The 17,282-nt window shown below is 37.5% G+C and overlaps 1 protein-coding gene and 1 long non-coding RNA gene across 2 annotated transcripts in view; both read right to left on the reverse strand.

Annotated features, from left to right (window-relative positions):
- Cpsf5 (cleavage and polyadenylation specificity factor subunit 5) overlaps positions 1-17,282 on the reverse strand; it is a 262,303-nt gene that overhangs the window by 798 nt on the left and 244,223 nt on the right. The window lies entirely within an intron of this gene.
- On the reverse strand, positions 5,054-6,222 carry LOC137233819 (uncharacterized). The gene is made up of 2 exons (XR_010947569.1): positions 5,547-6,222; positions 5,054-5,488 (listed from the first exon to the last, which is right to left on the reverse strand). It is a non-coding gene; the product is annotated as an uncharacterized lncRNA (long non-coding RNA).

Consider the following 17,282-nt stretch of genomic DNA (forward strand, 5'->3'; position numbering starts at 1 on the left):
ATAAAATAACTATTAAAATGGGCGCCTGCCTTAAGGACCAAAATATATGTGCCTCAGTTTTGCCTGCAACACTGCTAGGTTGGTGCTGCTTGGTTGTTTTGTAAACAATTGAACAACTATATATACCTGTCAGCTGCACTCAGCGACTTTAGTCAAATTTTTAACGATGTATTCATGGCGGAACCATACAAGGTAGCAGCATGGTGACATACCTACCAACATAAATAAAAGTTCCATGTACTTTGTTTTTGTAAATTCGATGGACTAATGTCAAAATCGTACTGCGCCGGAAGTTGATGTATCAAATCAAATAAAAAAGTGCAAATCAGCTGTCCCGTGCTGCCACCTTGTATAGTTCCGCCATGGATGTATTTTATATTCGAATAAAACATAATTTTATTAATCGAAAATCAGTTTCGAAATAAAAAAAATTGTTTTCAGTATAAATTTTATATGTTAAATGAGAAAAACAACTGAAATGACCCAAAAATATTTGCTTTCTTTGCATTTTGTTTTGCGATTGTTCAGGATTCTTTAGGTTTTTGTTATTCTATGAAGGACATTTTTTTGAACAGGTCATGCAGCGCGTTGTTTGGCACGCAGCGACATATGTGTTTTGTGAAGTGTAAATCAATGTGTTTTAAATACCTTAGCGCAGCAATTCGGTACTTATGTATTTATGTTTAGGGCATAAAACCACTGTTTGTATTCATGTCACACCCAACCAAAAACTGTCCGTTGGACAGCGCTACCCTAATTTCGGTGGGCCTGATGTCATTTTTTGCCATCAAAGCAGATCAAAAGATCATCGCCACATAGTATATGCAAACATACATACATGTGTACACACCTGCGTACACACCTACAAACACATGATGTGGATATGCAAACCACCCTCTATTGCACTAATTCTGTTTTTCGCGACAAGAATATTGAACATGCATTATAATATATGTGCCTAGTATACATTCATATAAACATAAATTTTTTTCTTTATGATGAGATATACACACATTTGTTTTTACTGCTGTTAATTCTTTATTGTTAAAGAGTTTTTTTATGCTAACAATGGTCTAACACACATAAAGAAGTGAACCGATATTACGGTAACATCACGCCAGATTTCATATTTCTACTCTAGTATGAATAATAAGCGCTCAAATATTAACGCCAGTTTTTAAAATGAAGACAAATAAACAAAATAAATTTAAAGTGCCCCTCCGTTTTTTCTCGATCACGGGTTGCTAACAAAAATCTTGTGGTTTTATTTTCTAATAACAACTGAGTTGCGCCGACCGCAGCACTTCTTTTAAATTATTTTGATTTCTTAAAAATTACTTTATTGTCAAAGTGTTTTAATTCGCAAAAAAAAAACGTTTCGAGTAGAATGCACGTATTTTTATGGAGAACGGCAGATCGAGCGACACTGCCACCATCTGACATTAAAAGGTAGCAAACTTCCAACTTTTGTTGCAAGCAAAGCATAGGAAAAAGTAAAAAGTGTTCACTTGTTGGTACTTTTCCAACATTTTTCACGGTTAAAAAATTCAACGGATTCAACAAATCAATAGGAGACAAAATATGTTAGCAAGTATTTTTCTTGTATAATTAGAATGTTTATAACAGTGCTTCGCAAAATTTTGTATGTGAATCGGCAAGGCTAAATAAATTTCAAGTTCCAAGATTGAAGTTCCTTTAAAAACGCCATCTTCCGCGATTGTTACTGGCACGCATAAGATTGCGTTGAACGCATTAATATGAAAAACTTCATTGTGGCTCGGCCATAAAACCCGGATATGCCAAACAGATGCATTCAAAGTTCGAATTCTAATTGCCAAAAATGTGGTGAAGTGGATAACGAGATGATGGTCCATTACGATACTTGCGACGCCTGGTTCCACTGCAGCTGTGTTGGAGTCGACAGCGATGTGGATGACATACCCCAGCGGGTTAGGGGGCTTTGAATATACCCGCGGTAGGTATGCCTGCCGTAAGAGGCGACTAAAATCCCAAATTGATTCAAGGGGTTGTGTAGCGCAACCCTCTCAAAGGATGGCCAGCGCAATATATAGCTTCTCCAACCCAATTGTCAACCTTGCCTACCGGTGGAGAATCCTGTTTCATTAACAGCCGAGGCTCTGGGGGTGGGAGGGCGGGATAGCCTAGAAGGTATTGTATTGTATTGTATAGTCTTTATTTTCTCGTAAATATTTACAATTTCTAGAGTATTACAATATGAAATAAATTGACATTAGATGCTCATTCAAAGAGCAGAGGAAATGTCATTTCATTCGTTTAGTATTATAAATGCTTATGGGGCGCATAATATTAACAAATTATAACTAATTGCTTACAATTGAAAAGATTTAAATATGTATAAGCAAACCAAAAAATTCAAAAATTAGAGATGTCAAGGTACTTTCATTGAATGGAAAAAGAAAAAAGAAAAAAAAAAAACACCTCGATGCTAATGGACAGAGGTACTTAAAGGGCCTATTACGGTACACAACTCAACTTGGTTGGGTTGTAATTAAAACAACTCAACTTTCAGACAACTCAACTCCTGTTTGGTATTACGAATTACAACTTATTTCAGTTGAAGTTGAATTGGTGCTGCCAAGCTAAGAAAGTGATGATTTGACAGATAAATGAACAGCTGATCAATTTGTGGCAGAAATTTAAGCATTTTCAAATGTGATTTTTTTATTAATGTTATATGAAATCTATTTTAAACTGGCGAAAATGTTGGTGATTGGCATGTCGCGAATACGGAAACATTCGCGTGATCATTCCAATCCCTTGGAACTACCAAGCACCAAGTAAGAAAATGTTTAAGTGACAAATAATGAGCTTCATATGAAGTTATTTTGCAGATTGGAAAGGAAGCATTTTACTCAGTACAAACAAAATTAAGAACCATTTCCGCATACGCGTTCGTATTTTAAAATTATGCGCCACACTCCGATTCCTTGCTGACGGCAGCTATCAAATATGCTGTGGAAATGATTTTGGTGTTGGACTGGTATTAGATATAATTGAGGAGCGTATTTGTGCGAAGTAGATTAAAACCCTAACAGAAAAAACTGTATTTTACTCAAATAGGATTCCCAGGAGTAGTGATTAGTATCAATGGGACTCGCATAATTTCACCTATTTTGCCTGCATCCAAACTGCGACCAGCCTCGTCCAACTATGGAATGTCACTACATAAAGTCAAAAAGTTATTCAATGTAATTCGTTTAAACGTTGGTTTTTCTAGAAATGTGTACAAAATTGTTTATTATTGTTTGATTAAAAAAGGTTTAACTACCGGCTTTAAATTTTTTGTTTTTTTTTGGTAACGTTTTATAAGCCCGTGCACCATCTAACTCTTATCAAAGGTGGTATCAAAAGACGGGTTTCCATCTCCGTTTTTAGGATTCGAAAGCGAAAATTAAAAATTTTATTTCTTTCGAAAGATATTTACAAAGACCCACAAAATGGCCCGAGAGGGTCCGAAATATGAGGCCCGGTCCACAGTTTTTTTGCACAGAACATCTTTCTGCGTTGGCAGCCTTTGGCCGCGATTCGTAAAAATAATCCTGGTTGGGTCCAACACCTTTCTGCATTGCTGTATACAAAAAATCTGGCAAAATACAACAACCACATGAAATTAGATTTTATTAGAATTAATGTTTGTGGTAATTCTTTACGACAGCATGACACTGCTAATACGTGTCCAAAAATATCGAGAGAGGTATTAAACGACGCGTCTTGACATCAGTATTAATAATCCGAAGGCGGAAAATACAAATTTTAACTCGTTCAAAAGATATTAAACACAAACCGAAAAAAGACAACAACATTACAACAACCACATGAAAATCGCCAACTTCAACTGAAAATATCTCCGGACAGATAAAATGTTTATTTTCCGCTTTCGGATTATTGTTCTCGAGATTAATAGCGTCTTTTGGCACCTCTCTCGATATTTTTGGACGCGTATTAGCAGTGTCATGCTGTCGTAAAGAATTACTGCCCCTATTACCGTTTACAACTCAACTCTGGTTGAGTTGAAATTTCGCAATTTGGTATTACAGATTACAACTCAACCTGTCAAAAAAAATTTCGGTTGAGTTGTCTAGTCTTACAACTTTTTGTGGCATTGCCGTTTACAACCTTGTGTTGGTGTAGTTGTCAAAGACGTCAAAATCTTACAACTGCTTACTAGCAGTTGTCTCATGCAATTTTGCAGTTGTTTTGAAAAAATGTTACGTTTTAGAAGACGGTTCACCACTTAATTTTTAACAAAGATGTTCAAAGTTGATATCAAAAGACACGTTTCGACCTCCGATTTAAGAATCCGAAAACAAAAATTGTAATTCTTTGCGACAGCATGGCACTGCTAATACGCGTCCAAAAATATCGAGACGCGTATTAATCTCGAGAACAATAATCCGAAGGCGGAAAAGGAACATTTTATCTCTTGTCCGGAGATATTTGTAGTTGAAGTTGGCGATTTTCATGTGGTTGTTGTAATGTTGTTGTCTTTTTTCGGTTTTTGTTTAATATCTTTTGAAGGAGTTAAAATTTTTATTTTCCGCCTTCGGATTATTATTACTGATGCCAAGACGCATCGTTTAATACCTCTCTCGATATTTTTGGACACGTATTAGCAGTGTCATGCTGTCGTAAAGAATTACCACACAAATTAAAAATTTTATTTCTAATAAAATCTAATTTCATGTGGTTGTTGTATTTTGCCAGATTTTTTGTACACAGCTATGCAGAAAGGTGTTGGACTCAACCAGAGTTATTTTTACGAATCGCGGCCAAAGGCCGCCAACGCAAAAAGATGTTCTGTGCAAAAAAAAACTGTGGAACGGGCCACATATTTCGTACCCTCTCGGGCCATTTTGTGGGTCTTTGTAAATATCTTTCAAAAGAAATAAAATTTTTAATTTCCGCTCTCGAATCCTAAAAACGGAGATGGAAACCCGTCTTTTGATACCACCTTTGATAAGAGTTAGATGGTGCACGGGCTTATAAAACGTTACCAAAAAAAAAGCAAAACATTTAAAGCCGGTAGTTAAACCTTTTTTAATCAAACAATAATCAACAATTTTGTACACATTTCTAGAAAAAACAAAGTTTAAACGAATTACATTGAATAACTTTTTGACCTTAGTTGGACGAGGCTGGCCGCAGTTCGGATGCAGCCAAAATAGGTGAAATAATTATGCGAGTCCCATTGATACTTATCACTACTCCTGGGAATCCTATTTGAGTAAAATACAGTTTTTTCTGTTTGGGTTTTAATCTACTTCGCACAAATATTCTCCTCAATAATATCTAAAACCAGTCCAACACCAAAATCATTTCCACATCATATTTGATAGCTGCCGTCAGCAAGGAATCGGAGTATGGCGCATAATTTTAAAATACGAACGCGTATGCGGAAATGGTCCTTAATTTTGTTTAGTACTGAGTAAAATGCTTCCTTTCAAATCTGCAAAATAACTTCATATGAAACTCATTATTTGTTTGTCACTTAAACATTTTCTTACTTGGTGCTTGGTAGTTCCAAGGGATTGGAATGATCACGCGAATGTTTTCCGTATTCGCGAAATGTCAATCACCAACATTTTTGTCATTATAAAATAGATTTCATATAATATTAATAAAAAAATCACATTTGAAAAAGCTTAAATTTCTGCCACAAATTGATCAGCTGTTTATTTATCTGTCAAATCATCACTTTCTGAAGTTGGCAACTCAATTCAATTTCAACTGAAATAAGTTGTAATTCGTAATACCAAACAGGAGTTGAGTTGTCTTAAAGTTGAGTTGTTTTAATTACAACCCAACTAAGTTGAGTTGTAAACGGTAATAGGGGCATACAATTTTTGTTTTCGGATTCTTAAATCGGAGGTCGAAACGTGTCTTTTGATACCAACTTTGAAAATTTTTGTTAAAAATTAGGTGGTGAACCGTCTTCTAAAACGTAACATTTTTTCAAAACAACTGCAAAATTGTATGAGACAACTGCTAGTAAGCAGTTGTAAGATTTTGACGTCTTTGACAACTACACCAACACAAGGTTGTAAACGGCAATGCCACAAAAAGTTGTAAAGCTAGACAACTCAACCGAAATTTTTTTTGACATGTTGAGTTGTAATCTGTAATACCAAATTGCGAAATTTCAACCCAACCAGAGTTGAGTTGTAAACGGTAATAGGGGCATATATTATAGGTCTCAAAAGAGTTTCAATGCCCTCATGATTGAAACCAAGTAACCACTGTTTCACTTCCCTCAGAAACGTTGCTAGCCTTCTAATGAGTCGTATCTCAGCAGGTAGTTTGTTATATAGATTACGTGATACGATGGTGTAGAAGTTACGAAAAAGTGTTGTGTGAAAGCTAGGAACTTTTGTTTGAGATAACGTCTTATTTCTCAGATTGTAAAGGTTGTATATTGGGCTTTGCGTATACCCGCTCCTTATAAAAAAAATTTTTAAAACTTTAAAATAGTATAAGTGCCGCACAGGAAGAATATTTAATTTTGATTCCATAGAGTGTGTTAAACGACCAGCTTTACATATTCTTCGGATTAGATACTTCTGTAGGATTAAAAGCGGATGGATCTTACTAGCGTAGGCACCACCCCAACAACTGACTCCGTATTGTAATTTTGAATGGATTAGTCCATGATACACCAATAACAATATTCTATTGGAACACAGTTTTCTTGAGTTATAGAAAGAACGAAGAGCTGATAACATATAAGATTTCATTGCAGAAATATGTGATGACCAACTTAGATTTTGATCGATTATAACACCCAAATGTTTGAAATTAGAGGCGACTTCGATCTCAAAACATTTACTGTCACAACTTATTTTCTCATCAAAACTGACAGTTTTGTTATTTTGAGTACATGTAGTTGAACACAAACGATGCCGCATACATATAGAACTGTGAAAGACAACCTCGTTTTTAGGTATTTCCTTCCCGCAAAGGTTGAAATACATCAACTTCGTGTTGCTGCTTACCACGAGCTTATGCCTTGCGAACCAAGATCTTAAAAGGTAAACATCGTGATTAATATCAGCAAAAAGATTAAATTCATTTTTCGATCCATATGCGATGGCAATGTCATCAGCAAAAGCTGTTACTTTACCAATAAAAGGCAAAGAGAGTATTGAATTAATGTATATTAAAAATAAGATTGGTCCAAGAACCGAACCCTGTGGAACCCCTAGGGTTATAGGCCTGGGTTCACTTAGATTATTTTCAACTTTAACTCTCTGAACTCTATTCTCTAGATATGACGTAAACCAATTAATAATGTTACCACGAAAACCTGCGTAGCTAAGCTTGCTTATTAGAATACTATGATCAACCATATCAAATGCCTTTGTTATGTCTACAAAGAGACTCACACAACATTTTTTATCATCAATTGACTTATAAATAAAGGAAGAAAAATCTAGAAGAGCATCTTCAGTAGAAAGCCCGGAAATAAACCCAAATAGCTTAGGGCTAAAAAATTTAACTTTGATTAAATACGACAGCACCCTATTTTTTACTGCTTTCTCAAAAAATTTTGAAATTGAAGATAAAAGAGATATGGGCCTGTAGTTATTTTTGTCATTTTTATTCCCCTTTTTAAAGAGTGGTATAACCGTAGCGCATTTTAAGTGAGCAGGAAAAACTCCGGAGGCTATACTTAAATTAAATAAATGTTTTAAAATATCAACAATGTTAAATGATATGCTCTTTAACGTTCGATTTGATATGTTGTCATTACCACATGAATTAGAGTTACTAAGAGATTTAATTATATTAATAATTTCTGCACCTGTAATGGCATCCAAGAAAAAACTGTTAATCGGCGGAAGGAATTCGGTATGTATTGGGTTTGTGTAGCAGGTGCAGGGCTTAGGATTACTGCTTAAATCGGAGGCTTTTCCTACGTTGACGAAGAAATCATTGAGTTCGTTTGCAACTTCCCGAGGCTCAGACACATCTACACCATGCATCGTAAGTGTTTCCATAAAAAAATTATATGCTTTGTCTACATTTGGCTCATTTAAAACTGTTTCCCATTTTTCAAAGCGAAGTGATTCATTTAAAACATAAAAATTAATTTTCGTAATAGTTGATAATATATCGCAATTGGTAATTCGCCTATTTGCATTCAAATTAGTAAGTTGAATTCCGGTCATACAATGGTCCGAAATTCCAAAGTCAAGGTTTATACCAGCATGCATATTATCTTCAATATTACCAAATCTACCATAAACATGGTCTATACAAGTCCCTTCTGGCCTAGTAACCTCATGAATGAAGGAAAATAAACCATGTTCTGCGAGGAGCGCAAGATAGTTATCTAACATAGAATTGCTGCTCATTAAATCAAAATTAAAATCGCCTAATATAACAATATTTGATGCTTTTTCTCTACTTAAAAAAAGAGAGAATTCCTCATGGAACAATTTAAAAGATAATGAGTGAAATCTACAAAAGTGAAAGGTACATTGCATATTGGCAATGCAATTTTTATTACATCAGCGCTTGATAGACTAAAGCAAGTAACTTCACACTCGTAAAAATCACGTATAAAAACTCCAACACCACCAGCGCTATACGAGTCATTTGTATTTGCAAAAAATTTACAACCAGGAATACTATAGTCATTTATTTCATAAGAAAAAATCCAAATTTCTGAGACAAATATAATATCGGGAAGATTAACAAAGGATTCGAGGTTGCAAACTAAGGAATCGAAATTCTGCCTGAGACTGCTTACATTTTGATGCAAAACTGTAAAGGTATTGTCTTTGGATGTTAATATATTAGAGTCATTGAAGACATTAATGACTGGGCTGTTATTCGTAAGAACAGATCTTATATTCATAATTTCGAATTAAAAATAAAACAACTATTGTAATAATAAAACTTAATTAAGATTGATAACAGAAAGATCATCAAACGTTCTTATGATAACAGCTCTATCATTATCGTTTTTTTCATTAAAAGTTTTGAATTATTTATCCATAGATATTTAAATTTCCGTTCCTTTTTTACCTTACTAGCAGCTATAAACAGAGCTCTGTAGTAATTTGTGAAGCCGTTGTTTATGTAAATGTTCTTTTTGCTAGCATCAGAAAATATCGACGTATTAAGCTTATTCCTGGCTGTTCGTTTGGCTTTCATAATTTTTTTTTTGCTTTCCATAGACTTAAGCTTAACGCAAACAATGCCACTACTTTTATTAGCATTAGTATGTTTCACGCTAATTTTTTCAATGTCATCATCCATTACCTGCACATTTAATGCAACGCTGAAAATTTTTTTTACGCATTCTTTTGCATTGTCTTTGTTTACATTTGGCACACCTACAACGTCAATGGAATTCTCCAATTGTACTTGTTCATTCCAGTTTAATCTACTCTCCAGCATATCAACTCTTTTTCTCAACTCTGCATTTTCTTCTTGGAGGTTTTGTATCGTATTTAGGCAATCAATGTTGATTTGCTTCAGGTCAAGTATCTCTTTGTACAAGAGTTGAAGAGTAGTTTTTCCGTCATTTCCATCATCGCCTGCTGCTGCCTGCTCCGCTGTTTTTTTTTCATGTTGTTGTGGTGCATTCGTAACGAGTACGTGTTGGCTTGCAGTCTGAGTTAGTGTTGTTGTTGGCTGCAAAGATTTTCTTCGCATAGCCGTGCATCTGTCACAACGATATTTTTTGTTGCTAGACTTGAAAAATTCAATGTCGGCTGCCTTGATATTTACACATTTGCCGTGAAAATAGTTCAAACAGTCAGAACAATCAATTTTGTTTGGATTATTCCGTTCCAATCTTTCCTTGCATATCAAGCAAAACATTTTGAAAAACTTAAACGACTCAAAAATGACTAAAAATTTAATAAAATTCAATTAATAAGTGAGCGCCCCACGATCACTTGCTTTCACTTTTCACTTTTGTGGTCATACCAAATCGTTCCAGAGATGGTCGGGCTAGTACCTTTATGGTGCTTGTTACCGGAACGTATCGGATCTGCATCCAGCAAAGAACCATCAGCATCGATAACACTCCTCAAGGCCGTCGGGAGTGCCCTTATCGCTACAACAACAACAACAACATGTGGATGACAGCAACTAATATGCAACCGGCAGCATCTCCACGATCATCAAGCAACAACAATCGACGTGTGAATTTTCTGTGAGTTGATCCAAATAATATTCAACAACAGGCTTCAGCTGTCGGTATTACTACAACCGAGGGTGTACCAATACCGACAACGTTTGCGACTGTGCAATCTGCACCGCCGTTAGTTCACTTAGTTAGAATCCACTCCTCCAATGGAAGGCCGTCAACCATCAACGATGACGACAGGGCGTTATACAATGCTCCCGGCAAATGTTTCAAAGATATGACAATTCAGCAACAATACCTGGATAGTAAGTATACAATTTTGGCGCAAAACGACAAGCTTCCTGCAAACAACAGTGCATATTTTACTACGGCCGCCGTTCTCTAAGGGACTTCCCACTTTCAACGAATATCTTGCCGGATCGCCACTTTTGATTAGCAGCTTCGACAATACCACCGCCGTAGCTTGCTATTCTGACGCTGAAAATTTGATTAGGCTACAGGCATGCCTTAAAGATAAAGTACGTATCGTAAAAGGTAGGTTGTTCTGTTCATGCCATGTATGATGCCAAAAATTAATAAAACTCTCATACATCTGTTATGGTTTCGCATTTTTAATGGAGCAGCAAGGAAGGCAGTCGGCATGATCTGGTTGTGCACGGTGGCTAGTCATGTCGGCTGGGCTGGGTTCTTGCCAACCTTGCTGTCCTGCGCCATAAACAGAAAAAAAGGTAATATCATGCCTTTAAAATAACCGTCAAACCGTCTCAAAATGTGTTTTGGTCGTCCGGAACAAATCCTTTGCTTCAAAAGTCGGTAAGCCAAGTTGAACCAGTTGCTGATCATCAGACGCACCGCTAAATACCCACTGCGGTGGCAACGAACAGAAGCAATTCTTATATAGAATAGTGCCAATCCATATTTATTCCATAAATAATATATACAACACCTTTGCATTTTTGGATAAGGGCTCGTCCGTTACGTTGATGGAAAGAAAGATATTTGATGAACTCAGTTTGGATGGCGATAATGATTCTTTATGTCTAAGATGGCGCGGAAATACAACGCGCGTTGAAGCCAACTCTAAAGGATGCAAAGAAGCTTACAGACCATGAAATTTCGGCACCTGGTGGTAAAATATGATACTTGCCAATATTAATGGTAACTAACCCAAACAAGCCAGGCAAAGTTCATGGTATGGCAGCTACGAAGGTAAATGGTTTTTCACTTAATAATTTTCTGCTTACCGGCCCGGGTTTGCTTAATTCTCTTGTCGGGATTTTATTATCATTTATAGTTGGTAAAGTTGCTATATATGGCGATATCGCCGAGATGTTGCACCGCATTCGCAGCATTGAAATTCACGTTCAGAGATTTTTATGGTAACTGTGATGACACGTAAAACCCAAGCGTATATGTACTACAAGCGATGACTTTTGGACTTAATTGCCCACTTTGAGCGCGATGAAAACGCCGAAAGCTTTAGCGAAGAATACCCTCGTGCAGTGGAAGCAGTCCAACATACTCACCACGCGGACGACTATATCGACAGAGCAGACGGTGCAGAATCCGCTTTGGCACTAGCACGATAAGTGCAGAAAATACACGAAAAGGCTGGGTTTAAACATCGAAGTTGTAAATAGGTCTTAATTTTGGGACCTAGATGATTCAAGTGCTCATATCCTTTAAAGGTCCACAAGTGCTTAAGAAATCGTAAATAGTAGCTCCTATATTAAAAACCATAGTATTATCCAAAACGATTAACAGATTGAGGTGCAAACAATTTTAGCTTCCAACTTCCTTCTCTGCCCGGTCTATTGCCATAAATGTGGAGGTAAGCACCAAGCGCAACATTTACATATATTGAAAAAAATTGACCTTTCATTGCAGATCCCTTCCACTTGCAGATATCTATAGAAATTTCGAATAGCGGATTCAAAAAATGCAAGCAAGTCTTCATCACGTTGACTTCAAACTATCATGTAGGACTATTTCTAACCAGTTTCCAATTGAAGTATAGAATTAAGCTATTTTTAAACGGCTTTATTTAGCTGGACTCTGTGTAGCTAGCAACTTCCCGATAAGCTACAAGCTTGAAACTTGGAATATAGTTCAGAACCCGATGACAATGCAATAATATGAAAAATAACTCCGATAGGTGGCGCATGGATGGAATTTTTTTAAAAAAATCGTATTTGTGGTCCATCAAGCTCATATTTGGCACAAATATTACATACATGAATCTAAAGCGACAAATGAAAAAAAAATAGCTGCCAGGTGGCGCAAGGATCGGGATATTAAAAAAATCGTATTTTTGGTCCGATTTGGCTCATATGTGGAATACACATTACAAACACATACAGAAATAAAAATCACTTCATGAAAAAAATTACATACAGAAATAGAAATCAATTCATGAAAAAAAATTCCGCTAGGTGCGGCAAGGATCGAGGTATTAAAAATACTCGTATTGGTGGTCCCATTTGGCTCACATTTTGAACAAATATTCCATACAGTCCGGTAGAAGTGATATCAAAAATTTTGAAGTCCGAGGAGGGACAAGCATACGTGGCGCCGAGTCGAGTATAGTCTTTGGAAGGATTATGCATTGAGGACCTAGATTGTAACAAATTGCCAGAAAAGAGTCTTTGTAACAATGAGTCACTAAATGAACTAAATAGAATGAGAAATAAATCGCAATTAAATAAAGACTAAAAACTTTTAAACGGTTTTATTGAAAACAATACTTACAATAAGTAATAATAATACTAAAAGCTGGTGGACGAATCTGCAACCACTTAATTCCTGATGAACTTTCAATGTTTAATTGCTCTAGTTTGTTTTGATTACGCCTATCCGTGTCACCACTGCTTTTCGCATTTGGCAGTTTCTAAGGTGAAGAACTTGGCTACATCACATTATGAAAAGGCTGCGTTCACATCCACACAACTCTGCGTAACTAACTAAAGAGCAAGTTTCTCTGTCTATGATATATATATAGATAAATATTAGCACTAATGTTCAACGCATACCAATTAACTTAAGAGAGAGTAATATAGGTACTTTGTATACACTAAATGGTAAAATAAATCAGAACCTAAATCGACCAACAGTAAACTGGTCATACAATTGTTTTAGTCACCAAAGAACGGCATATTAATAAATGTTTTTTCTGATATACAGTTATGAACATTTTTTGGTGGCCCATGAGGGGAATCAAGTGACAAGCAAAACAATTGAATATACCGTTCACATAGAAGGTATCATATTCCAACAACTGCTAACGAGTGCGGAGTCATATACGATTGTACCGGTGTGATAAGAATCAAAGGGAATTAACCACGCACGTTAATACAAATCAGCACAAACGGTGTTTGCAATCAAAATGGATACTTCAAAATTGGAGGAGTCTTTTGCGCTCGAAAGTCTTATAGCGCTCCAGCGAGAAAGTGTAAAAATAGTAAAGGAATACATATCAAAGTTTAAAAAATATGCACAAGAAAAGCGCACGGTAAGACTATTTGATTTAAAATTGGAAGCGCTAAAAGAACGACGTCAAGAGTTCCTAACGATACACAAAATAATAGTTAATGCTGCGCCTGATATAGAGGAGGATTACTTTAAACAGGATGAATACGGTGCCTTTCTTGAGAATTATGAAGAAGTGTTTTCCGAGCTATCGGAGATGAAAGAGGAGAAGTATCCAGCACCACCAACATCCTCACAACCAGCGCCAGCTACTAGCACGGGGATAACGTTCCCACGGAGTATCACCACAACCAAGTTTCCAGAAATACCATTACCGTCATTTACGGGAAATCCAAAAGACTGGCATAGCTTTAATGAAACGTTCACTCGCATAGTTCACCAAAACCCAGAGTTGAATTCGATATAAAAATTCCATTACTTGCGCACAGCGCTCAAAATTGAACAGCATAGAGATATCCACGAACTACAGCTCTCAGAGTTAAACTACCCGATAGCTTTAGAACTGCTGAAACAACGTTATGACAACCCGCGCGTAGTATTCGCTGAGCGTGTGGATGAATTTATATCGCTACCGTTCATGACAAAGGAACAGTCTTCCGAAATGAGACATTTGCAATTCATTTTAAAGGGCTGTGCCACAGAACTTCTTCGTCTCAAGGTTACGGATATCAATGATCTCTTAACGCATTTCGCCATCAAAAAATTAGCTCCAGAGACCTTAAAGGCTTGGGAACACCATTTGGGATCTAAAAGTAAGGTGCCAACGTACTCCGAATTCGAGGCATTTCTTAACACTCGTTTAATAAGTGTAAGTAATCTCAAACGAAGCGGCCAGTCAGTGCTAGAACGATCGTATCAACAGAACCAAGCAACAAAGGCTAAATCTTCGATAGAACAGAAATCAGGAAACAAAACACAATTGCAAAGGAAAACTTATCACGTCACTACGTCCGTATCTAAAGAAAAATGCACGCTACCCAATTGCCCAGGGACTCACAATATTCGATCGTGTCCAGATTTCATCGCTCGTGACTGTTTTGCAAAAAAGGCAATGGTGGATCAGCTTCATCTATGTATAAATTGCTTAGGAACTAATCATTTCGTTTCCAAATGTCCGAGCAGATCGAATTGCAGAAACTGTGGCCAAAGACATCACACACTTCTACATTATTCCTTTAACGGAAGATCAGTAGCCACCAATTCATCCGACAATGCTACGACATCAGCTCAGAATACAACACAGGCTCCGTGCTCACCCAAAATAAAAACCTATGCTGCAAGCTTAAAGTCAGAGCTAACACCACAACAACCAGCAAAAGTGTTATTAACCACAGCATTAGTACCAGTTGTCAATGTCAATACTGGACGGCAAATAACGCTCAGAGCTCTTATCGACCAGTGCTCGGAGGGCACTCTCATCACAAAGCGAGCCGCACACGCATTGGGCCTACATCGTACACCCACACACACTAATGTGAGTGGCATCGGCGGAAGTTCCGACACTAGCAGAGAGTGCGTCAGCTTTCAACTTCGATCAAGCCTCAATCCTCACTTTGAGGCATTCGTACAACTGGCATTTGTAATGGACAAAGTCACATCGCAGCTACCAAGTAAGCAAATCGAGCCAAATTATTGGTCACACATCAATGGTCTGGAGTTGGCAGATCCAACATATTTTCGTCCAAACAACGTTGATTTACTCATTGGGACGGAAATGCAAGCATAAATTTTATTGCCAGATATCCGTATCGGTCAACGTGACCAACCCGTTGCGCAAAATTCGTATTTTGGTTGGATTCTATATGGTCAAGTTGCATCAACTGCAACCTACAATCCGTCACCCATCGTTCATTGTCACCATGTAGCAATCAAATCGCAATTGGATACACTTGTTCAACGTTTCTTCGAATCAGAGCAAATACCGGAAGAACGAGGCATAACACAGGAGGAGAAATGGTTCATCGATTTCTTCAATCAAAATTGCGTTCGACAACCAACAGGGAAGTATCTAGTTCGATTACCACTAAAAACGTACTTTGATCCAACCCAAACATTAGGTCGATCAAGACAAATGGCTAACAATCGATTCCAACAACTAGAACGGCGTTTTCTTCGTACAGAAAAGATCCTGGAAAGTTATACCGAAGCGATTCAAGAATATTTTCAATTAAACCAAATAGTTCCATCGACATCTACAGAAGATGAACATCTTACTATCACCACTGCAAAGCAAACAGCAGTTACGGCGTGTGTCTTACCACATCATGCAGTGATCCGAGAAAGCAGTTTGACCACCAAACTTCGGGTTGTTTTTGATGCGTCAGCAAAAACGTCTAACGGAAGGGCACTGAATGATATTTTGTGCATCGGGCCAGCGCTCCAAACCGAGCTCCCAGCAGTATTGTTCAATTGGAGATTATATGAGTTTGCTTTCAACGCCGATGTGCAAAAAATGTATAGGTGCATCGAAATGCACCCGGATGACATACCATATCAAAAGATGCTATGGCGCAACAATCAAGGTGACATAGAGGAATATTGCCTTACAACTGTCACATTTGGTACTGCTTCGGCACCATGTACTGCTATCAGTGTCATAAACAGAATCGCGGACGACGAAAAGGAACGCCACCCACTGGCAGAAAATGTATTGAAGAGAGAAATGTACGTAGACGACGTGCAATCAGGAGACCATTCAGTGGAATCTGCTTTAAATAAACTAAAGCAAATGAAATCGGCACTACAGTCAGCCGGCATGGAGTTGAGAAAATGGTCTGCCAGTCATCCCTCACTATTGGAATCAATTCCACTTGAACAGCGATACACGAGCTCGTCACGACAACTGCACAGCGACGACACGGTTAAGACGTTGGGCATGAATTGGCAGCCACACGAAGATCTGTTCAAGTTTCAATTAAGATTTGACGTTCCAACTATTGCTACAAGACGAACTATTTTGTCAACCACGGTTCGGTTATTTGACCCATTGGGACTCATCGCGCCAATCATCGTGATCGCAAAAATTATTTTAAAACAAGTTTGGGCATACAACCAGGAGGGAGAGCATGCTCCATTGGGGTGGGACGATAAGGTTTCCGGAAAGCTGAACGAGGCTTGGGCCGAATTCACTACCGAGCTCCCATCTATCAACGAAATATCCATTCCACGATGGATCAAATACTCACCAAGAATACAGTCTGCAGAATTGCATACGTTTTGCGATGGCTCCAGCGTGGCATTCGCTGCTTGTGTATATATTCGCATCACAGAAGAAAATGGTAACGTGAACACACAACTGCTGACTGCCAAATCGAAAACAACACCAACGAAGCCAACATTAACAATTCCTCGAGTAGAATTGTGTGCCGCCCAAAGCCACACGCATAGCTTCATGGGCGAAGAAAATCTTGAAGGTGCACATCGATGAGATTCCAATGTATTTTTGGAGTGACGCAATGATTGTATTGCACTGGATTCATGGCGACACAACCCGATGGAAAGTATTTGTAGCGAATCGCGTCAGTAAAATACAGTCAAAGTCAGCCATAGAAAATTGGAGCCACGTTGATACAAAGAACAATCCGGCTGATTGTGCAACTCGCGGTTTAATGCCAAAACAGTTATCAACATTCGATTTGTGGTGGAAGGGGCCAAC

Source organism: Eurosta solidaginis, chromosome 5 (genome assembly GCF_040869045.1).
Source record: "Eurosta solidaginis isolate ZX-2024a chromosome 5, ASM4086904v1, whole genome shotgun sequence".
Taxonomy (NCBI): Eukaryota; Metazoa; Arthropoda; class Insecta; order Diptera; family Tephritidae; genus Eurosta; species Eurosta solidaginis.